The 12,964-nt window shown below is 40.0% G+C and overlaps 1 pseudogene; it reads left to right on the forward strand.

Annotated features, from left to right (window-relative positions):
- Window positions 1-11,750: 11,750 nt before the first annotated feature.
- Window positions 11,751-12,669, forward strand: LOC114633049 (annotated as a pseudogene).
- The last annotated feature ends 295 nt before the right edge of the window (window positions 12,670-12,964 follow it).

The raw sequence follows: 12,964 nt of genomic DNA on the forward strand, positions 1-12,964 counted from the left end.
CTGTCTGAAGATCATTTGAGGGCAGGGCTCCTAAGAGAGGGTCTCTGGGTCTAGGAAGCTGACCCAGAAGCTGGTGGTCTTTGTTCTGGGGCCCCCAGACACCTCCAGAAGCTGTGGATGAGTTGAGATGAAGTGGACATGGGCTGGACTGGCCTGCAGCTGAGAGGAATGAGGAGGAGAGAAGGCCCCAGCAGCACTCCATAGGTTGGAGACTCTTGGTTAGGGCTCTTGCTTGGCTCAGCTCGGCTAGCTTGCTTGAATAAGAGGCCTCCATGCTTGGAACATAGAGAAGTCCTCCACGGGAGATTAGGCAGTGGCTCAATAATCAAAGGCCCCCTTCACGGTTCTCCATGGCAGGCCCCAAAGACAGGAGGAAGGCCATGGTTTTAAAGGGTTTATCGTCGTGGCAAAAAGTGGATGAATGTGGCTGCACATCCCTCTCTCTCAGGGCAGGCCTGACTTAAATAGGGAGGGAGGAGAGAGTAGGGTCTGAGAAGGGATATTTAATTGGCTATGCCCTCTGGCCTTCAGGTATCTCATTAATATGGAAATCTCTTGAGGCAGATGCCTATAGTCATTCCCTCTACCTGTGCTGGGTGACAGAAATCTCTCTGGGAGGGGCTGTAGGGGCATTGCCCCAGGAACCAGGGGCCCAGGAACAAAGCTGAATACCTTCCATCACATTAAGGTCTGGGGTTCAAGGCCTTTGCAACACCAGGTGCCTATCTGACTCCCACAGCCCACTGCCCCACAGATCTCTCTTATTTTGGCTTTCTCCCATCTTCAAGGAAAGTTTTTCAGGTGTTTAGAGATAAGCCTAGGAACAATTATGACGGGGTGTAGGAGCCTTTAAAAGGGTGATTAATATAGTAACCTATAGTGTCTTTGTACCAGAGGAGAGCAGGAGGGTTAAAACATATTGATTTGGTGATGGTGATGTCATTGACATATGTAAGATGGAGTTTTGTGGAGGGTCCTACAAGGCAAAAATGGAGGGTTGGGGTTGGTTAAAGAGAAGAATGTCTTGTGCTTTCCTTGTGGGTAAGGGCCCATGGAGTTCATGAAGGAAAGTGTTAATGGGAACAGCTGCTAATAGTAGTTGGGAGAGAGAAGCACAGAAAAAACGTTGAGTGGATTTGGGATGGTTGTTAAAGGAAGGAGGTCCGCTGTATATAGGATATATTGTAGCTACAAACAGCTGTATGGAGTTTTCTCTGAGGCTGATTTCCTTGTTGAAGAATATTAACATGGGTAAATACTGATTTAGAGGCAATAACAGGCTCATGGGAGACAAGATACAAAATACTTGACACAGCCATTAAAGTAGAATTTACCCATGACTCTGGTTCACAAATGTTCATCCCATGGGTCACTGATGGAAAGCTGAATATGAGTTTTAATCTTGGTAAGCATAGTGCTGCCTTGGTTGGTGAATTAAATTTTGTAGCTCCAATGTCTGTAACCTCCATATGTAGAGACCTCATGGAGACAATCCCCTGTATTTCGGGAAGGAAGGAGGAGAAAAGGGCTGGTGTGGGTTATGTTGGTCTCAGAAGGTGAAATGCAGGGAGTTTGATTGCATTCATCCCACAGGACCACTGCTGGATGGGTGCTGGGCTTCAAGGAAGATTGGAGACACTGCCCTAGTGGTGAGAAAGCTCAGTCTGAGAGGTGGAAAAACTGGAGCTTACTAGGGTGTTCTGAGCCTGCAATGAGGCCAGGGCCATGGGGTTCTCAGACTCTTGAACATCCATATACCACTGAGAGTTGCAGAAGAGCTGAGAAAAGAGTTGGGGCCCACAGGCTGAACACTGATGTATAGCATAGGGCTGGGGAAAGGGGAGCTCTGGCTTTCTTCAGGGGTAATTTCCTTAGTTTGGTGGTATTTGTGGCTTGGAGTATAGAGAGGCCTTCTACAGAAGAATTAGACTGAGGCTCAACAGTTGAATGACTTCTTCATGGTTCCCCCAGTGGATCTTGATAAAAGAGACAGTCCATGGTTCTAAGCTGTTTATTGACTGTTCATGGAGAAAAATAGATGCATACCATGCCATGCCATGCCATGCCATGCCATGCCATGCCATGCCATGCCATACCATACCAACTTCTCATGATGGATCCGAGATTAAATACCTTTTGCAGGGAGGAATATCTGGGAAGGGGCACTTACTAACTAAGCCCTCAGAGTCTCTAGGTACCCCATTAGCATGGAGAGCTCTGTTCTGGGCCTACATGACCACAGGTCACATTTCCTTATATGGGGAGTGTGGCATGAGTTCCAGGCTGGAAATCGGGCAGGAAACAATGAGTTTCCTAAGTCTTAGGTGTGTGCCTACCAAATCTTTAGTTCTCAAACCCTCTCTACCTTACCAAGCTTCCTGGCATAGTTTTACTATTCCACAGGCTTGAGGTATTGGAGACAGAATCTGAGTGTAGGAGGATCGCAATCCTTATACAGCATCCTTTGAGTGGGCAATCCTGAATTCCAATGAATTTGTTGTGTCCTACTGAATAATCTCTAGTTATAAGTGTTGGGAAATCTAGGAGGAGGCTGAACTGTAGCTGAGTTAGTATGAACATTGACAAAAACAGCCAAGAGAATAGAGGAGAGGAGATGTTGTGGAGGAAACATGGTCTGGGCAGCAGTTACCAGGTCATGGATGTCCTTCCAGGAGATCTTGTTGTTCCTCTGGGTTTGGTTCTTCCTCTGCCTCCTCTTCCTCCTCTGTCCTTGATCTGCTAGTGAGAGGCCATTTTCTTGATTGGTGGGGTGGTGTCTGACATTTCTTGCAGGAACCCATATAGTCTTAGGCTTGTTCTGTGGGAAAACATAAGCAAACCACTCCCAGTTGTAAGAAATTGGTGTCATCCCTTCAAAATTCCCTTCAAAGGATCATACCCTTGTACTTTGGTAGGGGGAGTTAATTATGGTGTGAATCAATGGAGGAAGACTGGAGGGTGTATGAAGTTTTAATTGATGTTAAATATGTTTAGTGTAGTCAGAGCTATTGTTAATTGTACATTAAAGAGGTAGGCAGTTGTCTTTTGTTTTAGAAGTTGGGCTTTTAAGGTTTGATATTTTTTTTCTACTACTCCTTGGCCCTGAGGGTTGTGAGGAATCCCTGTATGTTGGACAATTTCCCAATATGTGTAGAAGGTTTTGAATTGAAAGCTAGTAAAGGGAGGATCATCATCAGTTTTTATCAGTTAAGCAATGTCTATGATGGTAAAGGTGGAGAGCATATGATGAATTAACCTTTTTGGGTTTTCACTAGTTTGAGCTGTTGTCCATATAAAATATGAGTATCTATTGTGAAAAAACACACTTTTGTCTAGGAATTGAGAAACATGGGTGACTCAACTTGCCATGAAGTATTGAATTTGAGGTCTCAGGGGTTGGTGTCCATTGTTTGTAAATCTGGGATGGTAATAACAGATGCAGAAGAGGAATAAATTTTTATTACACTTTGGGGTTGAGCAAGGGGGATATGGGGGAAGCTGGCATGAAGCCCTTTTATATTTGTGTGTGTGTGTGTTTGTGAATAGAATTGGTCTGTTTGTTCAATGGAGGCCCCCAGGGCTTAGCACAAATGACTTCATGATGAAAGTACTTCTTAAGACTTAAAACTTTGAGCACAGACAATGCTACCTGATAAAATGAAAACAAAACAAAACAAAACAGAAATTTAAAAAACCCAAAAACCAAATAGGAACTGGGTTATGAAAACTCACTTCTGGGAAAGTCTGTAAATGTATTAACCTTGCTTTTTTGGCTTCTGCTTCTACCTAATTATTCCTGATAACTGAAGTATGCCAACATAGAATATGGTTTTTGCGCTTAAATGTTTATCATGAGTTAGGCTTGGGGATATACTGGGATCCAGAACAAAATATATTACTAGCTGGATAAAAATTTTCTACTGGCTTAAACCTATGTCTGAACAGTCTTCCAAGTAGGTACCTTACCAAAGTAATCTTTTAAGTTACATCTTGTTACCTGTTTCCCGTATTCTTTCTTATAAAGACAGTCTCTATTGTGCTTCCTGATGTTGGGGGAAGTATGGCGTGGGCAGCCCTTGGAAAACCAATGCTGTATGTTGTACTCTGTCTTGAACCTTTAGCTCAGACCAGTTCTGAGACCAGTTCAGTAAAGGGGAAGAACAGGGTCATGCTGCCTATGTACTGATACTTCTTAGAGTGACGAGTAGCTCCATATTTTACTAACCACCCACAATGATTAGGGTGAGAAATACAACAGGTTATGACATATGTCTCTAATTACTCCATATGCTCTGTCTTCAGCTAGTACCCTGGGCATTGAAGTCATTAGAATCTCACCAATTTAAGAGTTCACCAATTTCCAATATAAATTCCAATATAAATTCTTAATGCTTTTTAGTATAGCCTATGTCTAATAAATGGAACTTTGTTTCTTTGGGATTTTAGGTCAACATGAGTCAAGCAATGAATTCTGCTTACCTTACACAAGAAAACAGGGCAAGATGACATTGGGTCACCATAGGTCTAAAGATCATTAAAATAGAACTTTTCTGACCTCCATGTTAGAAAATGATGGTCTAATTATTAACTAGATTTGGAATATCATTAAGATCATACTTTCCTGACCTCTATGTTAAAAAAAAGATGATGTAATTATTAACTAAACTCATATATGTTTTGAATAGGACAGAATAAGGTTGATATTGAATCACAGTAAATAATCTGTTAAAGTTGGTGGATGTAATAGAAGTGAATGTCTATATTAAGGAAAACAGGGCAAGATAAGGACTCAAACCATGTCTCTACTAGCTATAGTCTCTGTCATTCTAGCCAAAGGACAGAATCTTAAGGGTTCAGTTTTTAATTCCCAATTGAAATAGTTTTGGCTTTGACAAAGAAGGTAGAGAGAATCAGAAGAAATACTGATGTCAGCATTTTAAGAATAGCCACAGAATTTGTATAATATGATTTATGAAATACTGTATAACATAGTCTTAAGTCAATTGTCTGTGCTAAGAGACCTTAGCAATATCTGCTTAGTCAATTTAGAACACCTATGAAGTCATCTCTAAACATCAAACCTTTGCTTGTGTTTTGCCATTATAATTAGAATAACATATATTATTACATTAATATTTGAAGTTTTATGAAATCTTTGTCTCCAAATTTCATTTTGAGCAGTCTGATCATTTTATACTACAATTTATAACATCCAAGCACCTATGATTTATTAAAGCCACAGAAAGTGCTCTTTGTTCAACTTTCCTTATTTATCATGTAGTAATTTTTTATTCTTATCAATTACAGAATTATGATGATGAAGTTTATGTCAACTTGACACAAGGTAGATTCATTTGAAAAGAGGGAATTTCAATTGAGAAAATATCTCCCTAAGATCTGACTGTAGGCATATTCTTAATTAGTGATTGACTGAAAAAGGCCCAGCTCATGATAATTACTCCAAATAGTATAAGCAGGTAAACATTCTCTGTTGTAAACTTCTATCTCAATTTATGATTTGATTTTTTGGGTAAACTTTTGATGGATTTTGTAACTTGTGATCATGTATTATGGAAAGAGACTCCAGGAGGAGCCATAATGAGCCTGCTCCACCTGGATATCCATCCCAATTGCAGTCACCAAAGGCAGTCACTGTTGTTCATGCTAGGAAGTACAAGCTGACAGGAGCCAGCTATAGCTGTCTCCTGAGAGGCTCTACCAGAGCCTGACATACATAGAGGCAGATGCTCTCAACTATCCATTTAACTGATCAATGGAGGAGTTAGAGAGAAGACTGAAGGAGCTGAATAGGTTTGCAGCCTCATGAGGAGAGTAACAATACCAACCAACCAGAACTCCCAGGGTCTAAACCACCAATCTGGGAGTACATAGGTAGAGACCCATGGCTCCAGCTGTATGCATATGTACAGGAGGATGGCCTTGTCAGGCGTAGGTGGGAGAGGAAGTCCTTGGTCCTCTGAAGACTAAATGTCCCAGTGTGGGGGAATTTGAGTGTGAGGAAGTAGGAGTGGGTGAGTGAGGGCACACCCTAATAGAAACAGGAGGAGTGGGGATGGGATAGGAGGTTTCTGGCAGGATGGTATGGAAAATGGATAACATCTGAAATGTAAATAAAACAACAACAACAAAAAGGCATCTCTGTAGGTACTTGGCAATGTGAGAGTATAGTCATTTTTTTTTAACTAGACAGAATACAGGCTTCTTGAAAGCAGCTACCATCTCCTACTCCTTAGTTTCTCATGCTATTTGCTGATCCAGTGTTCTCACTTTCACTAAATTCTGAGACAAGATGCTCTTTTCTCTCCAGATGATATGAGTGTAAATGGCCTAGCTGATTTCAGTCCCCACACATGGTGTGTAGTCAAATAAAGAGCTACTGAATGAAAAAAAAAGAACTGAGGACTAAGAGATGAGAGGCAGATAAAATAGAATTTTTTCCCCAGATAGAATAGAAATTTTTCTTTTTCCTCTGCCTAGAAGACTTTCCCCCCCCAGAAGAACTTTTTCTTTACTAGAACGTTTTCCCTTTCCCGACTTAGGATATTTCCACTTTTCCCTTAGAGAGCTTTCATAGGAACCTTTGTACAACTTAGTAATACATGCTATAACCACTTTTCTCTAAGTGTCTCCTTTTCTTCCTTTGACTTCCCACTAGCAGGTTGAAAGTTAGAACCCTGAGGTTCCCGCTGAGATAGCACAAAGGCTATTTACTTAATCCTTTGTGGTTGGAACAAGAGGCCCTGAGTTTGATTATTTCCTACTGTCAACTCCTCTTTGGTGTAATTGATTCATTTTATTTATTTATTTATTTATTTATTTATCTATCTATCTATTTATTTATTTATTTAATTTATTGATTCATTTTATTCTAGAGCTTTCAGGTATGCTGTCAAATTGCTAGTTTATAATCTCTCCAGTTTTTCTTTGTAGACACTTAGAGCTATGAGTTTTCCCCTTAGCATTGCTTTCATTGGACCCCTAAGTTTTGGTATGATGATCCTTAATTTTCATTAATTTTTAAAAAGTCTTTAATTTCTTTCTTTATTTCTTCCTTGACCTAGTCACCATTGAGTAGAGAGTTGTTCAATTTCCATGTGTATATGGACTTTCTATTATTTTTGTTATTATTGAAGACCAGCCTTAGTCCATGGTGATCAGACAGGATGTAAGGGATTATTTCAATACTTTTTACCAATTGAGGCCTGCTTTGTGATCAATTATATGGTCTATTTTGGGGAAGGTACCATGAGTTGCTGAGAAAAAGGTATATTCTTTTGTTTTAGGATGAAATAGTCTATAGATATCTGTTAAAACCACTGGCTTCATAACTTCTGTTAATTTCACTGTGTCTCTGGTAAGTTTCTGTTTCCATGATCTGTCCATTGCTGAGATTGGGGTATTGTAATCCCCCACTATTATTGTGTGAGGTGCAGTGTGTGCTTTGAGCTTTACTAAAATTTTCTGTGAATGTGGGTGCCCTTTTGTTTGGAGCATAGATATTCAGATTTGAGAGTTCATCTTGGTAGACTTTTTTCTTTGAAGAGTATGAAGTGTGCTTCTTTATCTTTTTTGATAATTTTTGGTTGAAAGTCGATTTTATTTGATATTAGAATGGCTACTCCAGGTTATTTCCTGGGACCATTTGCTTGGAAAATTATTTTCCATCCTTTTACTCTAAGGTAGTGTCTTTCTTTGTCACTGAGATGTGTTTCATGTATGCAGTAAAATTCTGGGTCCTGTTTATATATCCAGTCTGTTAGTCGATGTCTTTTTATTGGGAAATTGAATCCACTGATGTTAAGAGATGTCAAAGGGATACAAATAGGAAAGGAAAAAGTCAAAATACCACTATTTGCAGATGATATGATAGTATACTTAAGTGACCCCAAAACATCCACCAGAGAACTCCTAAACCTGTTAAACAACTTCAACAAACTGGATAGATATAAAATTAACTCAAACAAACCAGTAACCTTTCTCTACTCGATGGATAAACAGGCTGAGAAAAAAAATTAGAGAAACAATACCCTTCACAAAAGTCACAAATACTATAAAATACCTTGATGTGACTCTAACCAAGCAAGAAGATAGATCTGTATGACAAAAACTTCAAGTCTCTGAAGAAAGAAATCGAAGATGTCAGAAGATGAAAGACCTTCCATGCTCGTGGATTGGCAGGATTAATATGGTAAAAATGGCCATCTTGCTGAAAGTAATCTACAGATTCAATGTAATCCCCATTAAAATCCCAACTCAATTCATCACAGAGTTTGGAAGAGAAAATCTCAAATTCACTTGTAATAACAAAAAAACCCAGGATAGAAAGAACTATTCTCAATAATAAAAGGATTTCTGGGGGAATCACCATCCCTGACCTCTAGCTGTGTTAAAGAGCAACAGTGATAAAAACTGCATGACATTGGTACAGAGACAGGCAGGAAGATCAATGGAATAGAATTTAAGACCCAGAAATGAACCCCCACACACATGGGCACTTGATCTTTGACAAAGGAGTTAAATCCATCCAGTTGAAAAAAAAACAGCATTTTCTACAAATGGTGTTGGTTCAACTGGAGGTCAGCATGTAGAAGAATGCAAAGTGATCCATTCTTATCTCATTGTACAAATCTCAAATCCAAGTGGATCAAGGACCTCCACATAAAACCAGCTACACTGAAACTAATAGAAGAGAAAGTGGGGAAGAGCCTCAAACACATGGTCACAGGGGAAACGTTCACAAACTGGACACCAATGGCTTATCCTCTAAGATCAAGACTTTACAAATAGGACTTCATAACATTGCGAAGCTTTTGTAAGGCTATGGACACTGTCAATAGGACAAAATGACAACCAGCAGAGTGGGAAAAGATCTTTGCCAATCCTACATCCAGTATCGGGCTAATATCCAATATATACAAAGAACTTAAGAAATTAGACTCCAGACAACGAAATAACCCTATTAAAAATGGGGTACAGAGATAAACAAAGAATTCTCAACTGAGGAAACTCGAATGGCTGAGAAACACCTAAAGAAGTGTTCAACATCCTTCGTCACAGGGAAATGCAAACCAAAACAAACCTGGGATTCCACCATACAACAATTAGTATGGCTAAGATAAAAATCTCAAGTGATAGCAGATGTTGGCAAGGATGTGGAGAAAGAGGAACACTCCTCCATTGCTGATGGGATTGCAAGCTGGTACAAACACTCTGGAAATCCATCTGCTGGTTCCTCAGAAAATTGAACATAGTATTGCCTGAGGACCCAGCTACACCACTCCTGGGCATATACCCAGAAGGTGCTCCAACATATAATAAGGACATATGTTCCACTATGTTCATATAAGCCTTATTTATAATAGCCAGAAGCTGGAAAGTACCCAAATTTCCTTCAACAGAGGAGTGGATACAGAAAATGTGGTACATTTACGCAATGAAGTATTACTCAGCTATTAAAAACAATGAATTTGAAAAATTGTTAGGCAAATGGATGGAACTAGAAAATATCATCCTGAGTGAGTTAACCCAATCACAAAAGAACACACATGGTATGCACTCACTGATAGTTGGATATTAGCTCAAAAGCTCACAATACCCAAGACACAACTCGCAGAACACATGAAGCTCATGAGAAGGAAGACCAAAGTGGGGATGCTTCGATCCTTCTTAGAAGATATAACAAAATACTCACGGGAGCAAATATGGAGACAAGGTGTGGGACAGAAACTGAAGGAGGGCCTGTCTGGAGACTGTTCCACCTGGGTATCTATCCCATGTGCAGTTACCAAAGGTTGACACTGATATGGATGTCAGGAAGTGCATGCTGACAGGAGCCTGATATAGCTGTCTCTGTAGAGGTCTGCCAGAGCCTGACATGTACAGAGGTGGAAACTTGCAGCTGACCATTGATTTGATCATGGGGTTAACAATGGAGGAGTTAGTGAGAAGACTGAAGGAGCTGAAAGTGTTTGCAGCCCCATGGGGAGAGGAATAATACCAGCCAACCAGAATTTCTTTTCTGATCTAGTCTATTTTGAGATTTATAGGCTTCTTATATGTTTATGGGCCTCTTTCTTTAGGTTTGGGAAGATTTCTTCTATAATTCTGTTGAAGTTATTTACTGGCCCTTTAAGTTGAGAATCTTCACTCTCATCTATACCTATTATCCTTAGGTTTGATCTTCTCATTATATCCTGGATTTCTTGGATATTTTGGGTTGGGTGTTTTTTTTGCATTTTTTAATTTTGTTTGACAGTTGTGTCAATGTTTTCTATGGTATCTTCTGCACCTGAGATTCTCTCTCCTTTCTGGTGTATTCTGTTGGTGATGCTTGCATTCATGACTCTTGATCTCTTTCCTGGATTTTCTATCTCCTGTGTAGTCTCACTTTCTGATTTGTTTATTGTTTCTACTTCCATTTTTATGTTCTGAATTGTTTTGTTCAATTCCTTCACCTGTTTGGTTGTGTTTTCTTTTAATTCTTTAAGGGATGTTTGTGTTTTCTCTTTAAGGGCTTTTACCTGTTTACATGTGTTCTCCTGTATTTCTTTGAGAGGGTCATTTATGTTCTTTTTAAAGTCTTTTGTCATCATCACGAGAAGTGATTTTAAATCTGAATCTAACTTTTCTTGTGTCATGGGTTATTCAAGACTTGCTATGATGCAAGAACTGGGTTCTGATTATATCATGTAATTTTGGTTTCTGTTGCTTATGTTCTTGTGCTTGCCTTTTGCCATTTGGTTATTTCTAGTGCTACCTTTACTCACTGTCTCTGAATGGTGCCTGTCTGTCCTGTTATCTTGGTTGTGTCAGAACTCCTCAGAGTCAAGCTATCTCTGTGATTCTGTGATCCTGAGATCCTGGTTGTGACAGCTCCTGGGAGTCAGGATGCTCTTGGGATTCTGAAATCCTGATGTGCCAAAGCTCCTGAGATCCTGTGATCCTATAATTCTATGTTATAGAGCTCCTGAGAGTCCAGCCTCCTCTGGGTTTTGGGGGATTGTGTACAGAACTGGTGCCCTAGGACTGCTCGAGTACAGGTGCAGACTGGAAGGGTTTTTCACACTGGCCTTGAGCGAGTTCCTGGGTACCCTGGGTCCCACTTACTCCCTGATTTTGTTTTATGGGGGAAGGGGTGTTTTGGCTTACTCATCTACACTCCTGGGCATGTTAGAGCTCCTGGGAATCCAGACTCTCTGGGTTTTCCTATTTAGTTAATTTTAGCCTTAATTTTGATTATCTCTTCCTATCTCCTTTATTAGAGTTTTTTTTTGTCTTTTCAAAGCTTTCAGGTGTAGCATTACTTAATTCTTTAGAGATCTCTCATTTGATAGGTGTTTAGTGATGAAAACTTTCTTCTGATGACAGTTTTCATTGTTTGATTGACATTTAGTGATCAAAACTTCCCTCTGAGGACCATTTTTATTGTGTCTCATGTATTTTGGTATCCTATATTGTATTTTCATTCAATCATAAGATATTTTAAATTCCCTCCTTGATTTCTCCTCTGACTCCACAATCATTTAGTAGTGTATTATTTAGGTTCTGTGAATTTGTATGAATATGTAAGTATGAGTAGTATGTATTGTATGAGCATGTAATATCAATGTAGTTTGTAATATCAATTGTTGTTAGTAACCAGGTTATATCACTGATATAAAATAGAAATAGGGCTTTGGTGGTTGTTTAGTACCTGCTCGGCATGGAGAGGGACGGTCCCTGTCTGAGTTATGGATTTTGAAAATCTCTTTTCAAAGACCCCCAATCCATCCCTCGGCCACAAACCGGCTGCCGACCCTAAGGAAAGAATTGATGAAATAGATGGTACTGAAGTTGAAGAAACACAGATAGAGAAAGTCAAATGGAAAGTAAAGCGGGACTGTGAACAAATTCCCAAGAAATTTAAGCACCTTGGAAACACTGCAACATCACCAACGAGTTTGCCACGTAAAAAATCAAGAAGTAAGAACTATGACCCATACAGTGATGGTGAGACATACAGTCAGGAATCAGAAGATAATTTTGACAAAGAGCTTCAACAGTATATACAAGCCAAAGAAAGCCAAACAAACACAACTCAACCGTCACTGCTTCCTGAAGAATCTGTGAAGAAAGCAGGAGGAGAAGATACCCAGCAGACTGCCAAACAAAAAAATAAAAAATCTAAAGCTGGTCACAAGAAAGTTAAGCAGAAGAAAATGAAGTGAAAGTGGCCTGGCACTGGAGACAAGGGGTCAAGGGCCTTTCTGAAGAACAGTGACTCCCAAGAAAAGGCTGATGCTGAGGAGAAGCAGCCCCGTGTGCGGATGAGTCAGGGCTTTATCAGCCAGCACACGGTGGAACACAAAGGGAAGCAAGTTTGCAAGTACTTCCTTGAAAGGAAGTGTATTAAGGGAGACCAGTGTAAGTTTGATCATGATGCAGAGATAGAGAAAAAAAAAGGAAATGTGTAAGTATTACGTAAAAGGATAATGTACCAAGGGTGAGAACTGCCTGTATTTACATAATGAATATCCTTGCAAGTTTTATCATACAGGAACAAAATGTTATCAGGGTGATCACTGTAATTTTTTTCATGCCCCGCTGACTGCTGAAACACAAGAACTATTGGCTAAAGTTTTGGATACTGACAAGAAGTCCTACAAATAGACTAAAAATCATGTAGAGGACAAATCTATTCCTGTTCAGGACTTTTGAAGACTGATGACTTGGAATAGTTCATAAGATTCCTCTGTTAAGGCTACTTCCTGTGTCGTTGTGATTGTGTGCAGCTCCTGTTCGATGCGCACAGTGGTAGATCTAGTGCTCAACAGAAGGGTGGTTCTGCACTGGGCCAGGCGAGGAGCACGTGCATGCTGGATAGAGGTCGATGCTGTGCTGTGCTGTGCTGTGCTGTGCTGTGCTGTGCTGTGCTGTGCTGTGCTGTGCTGTGCTGTGCTGTGCT

This window comes from Grammomys surdaster, unplaced genomic scaffold (assembly GCF_004785775.1).
Source record: "Grammomys surdaster isolate TR1022 unplaced genomic scaffold, NIH_TR_1.0 513, whole genome shotgun sequence".
Lineage (NCBI taxonomy): Eukaryota > Metazoa > Chordata > Mammalia > Rodentia > Muridae > Grammomys > Grammomys surdaster.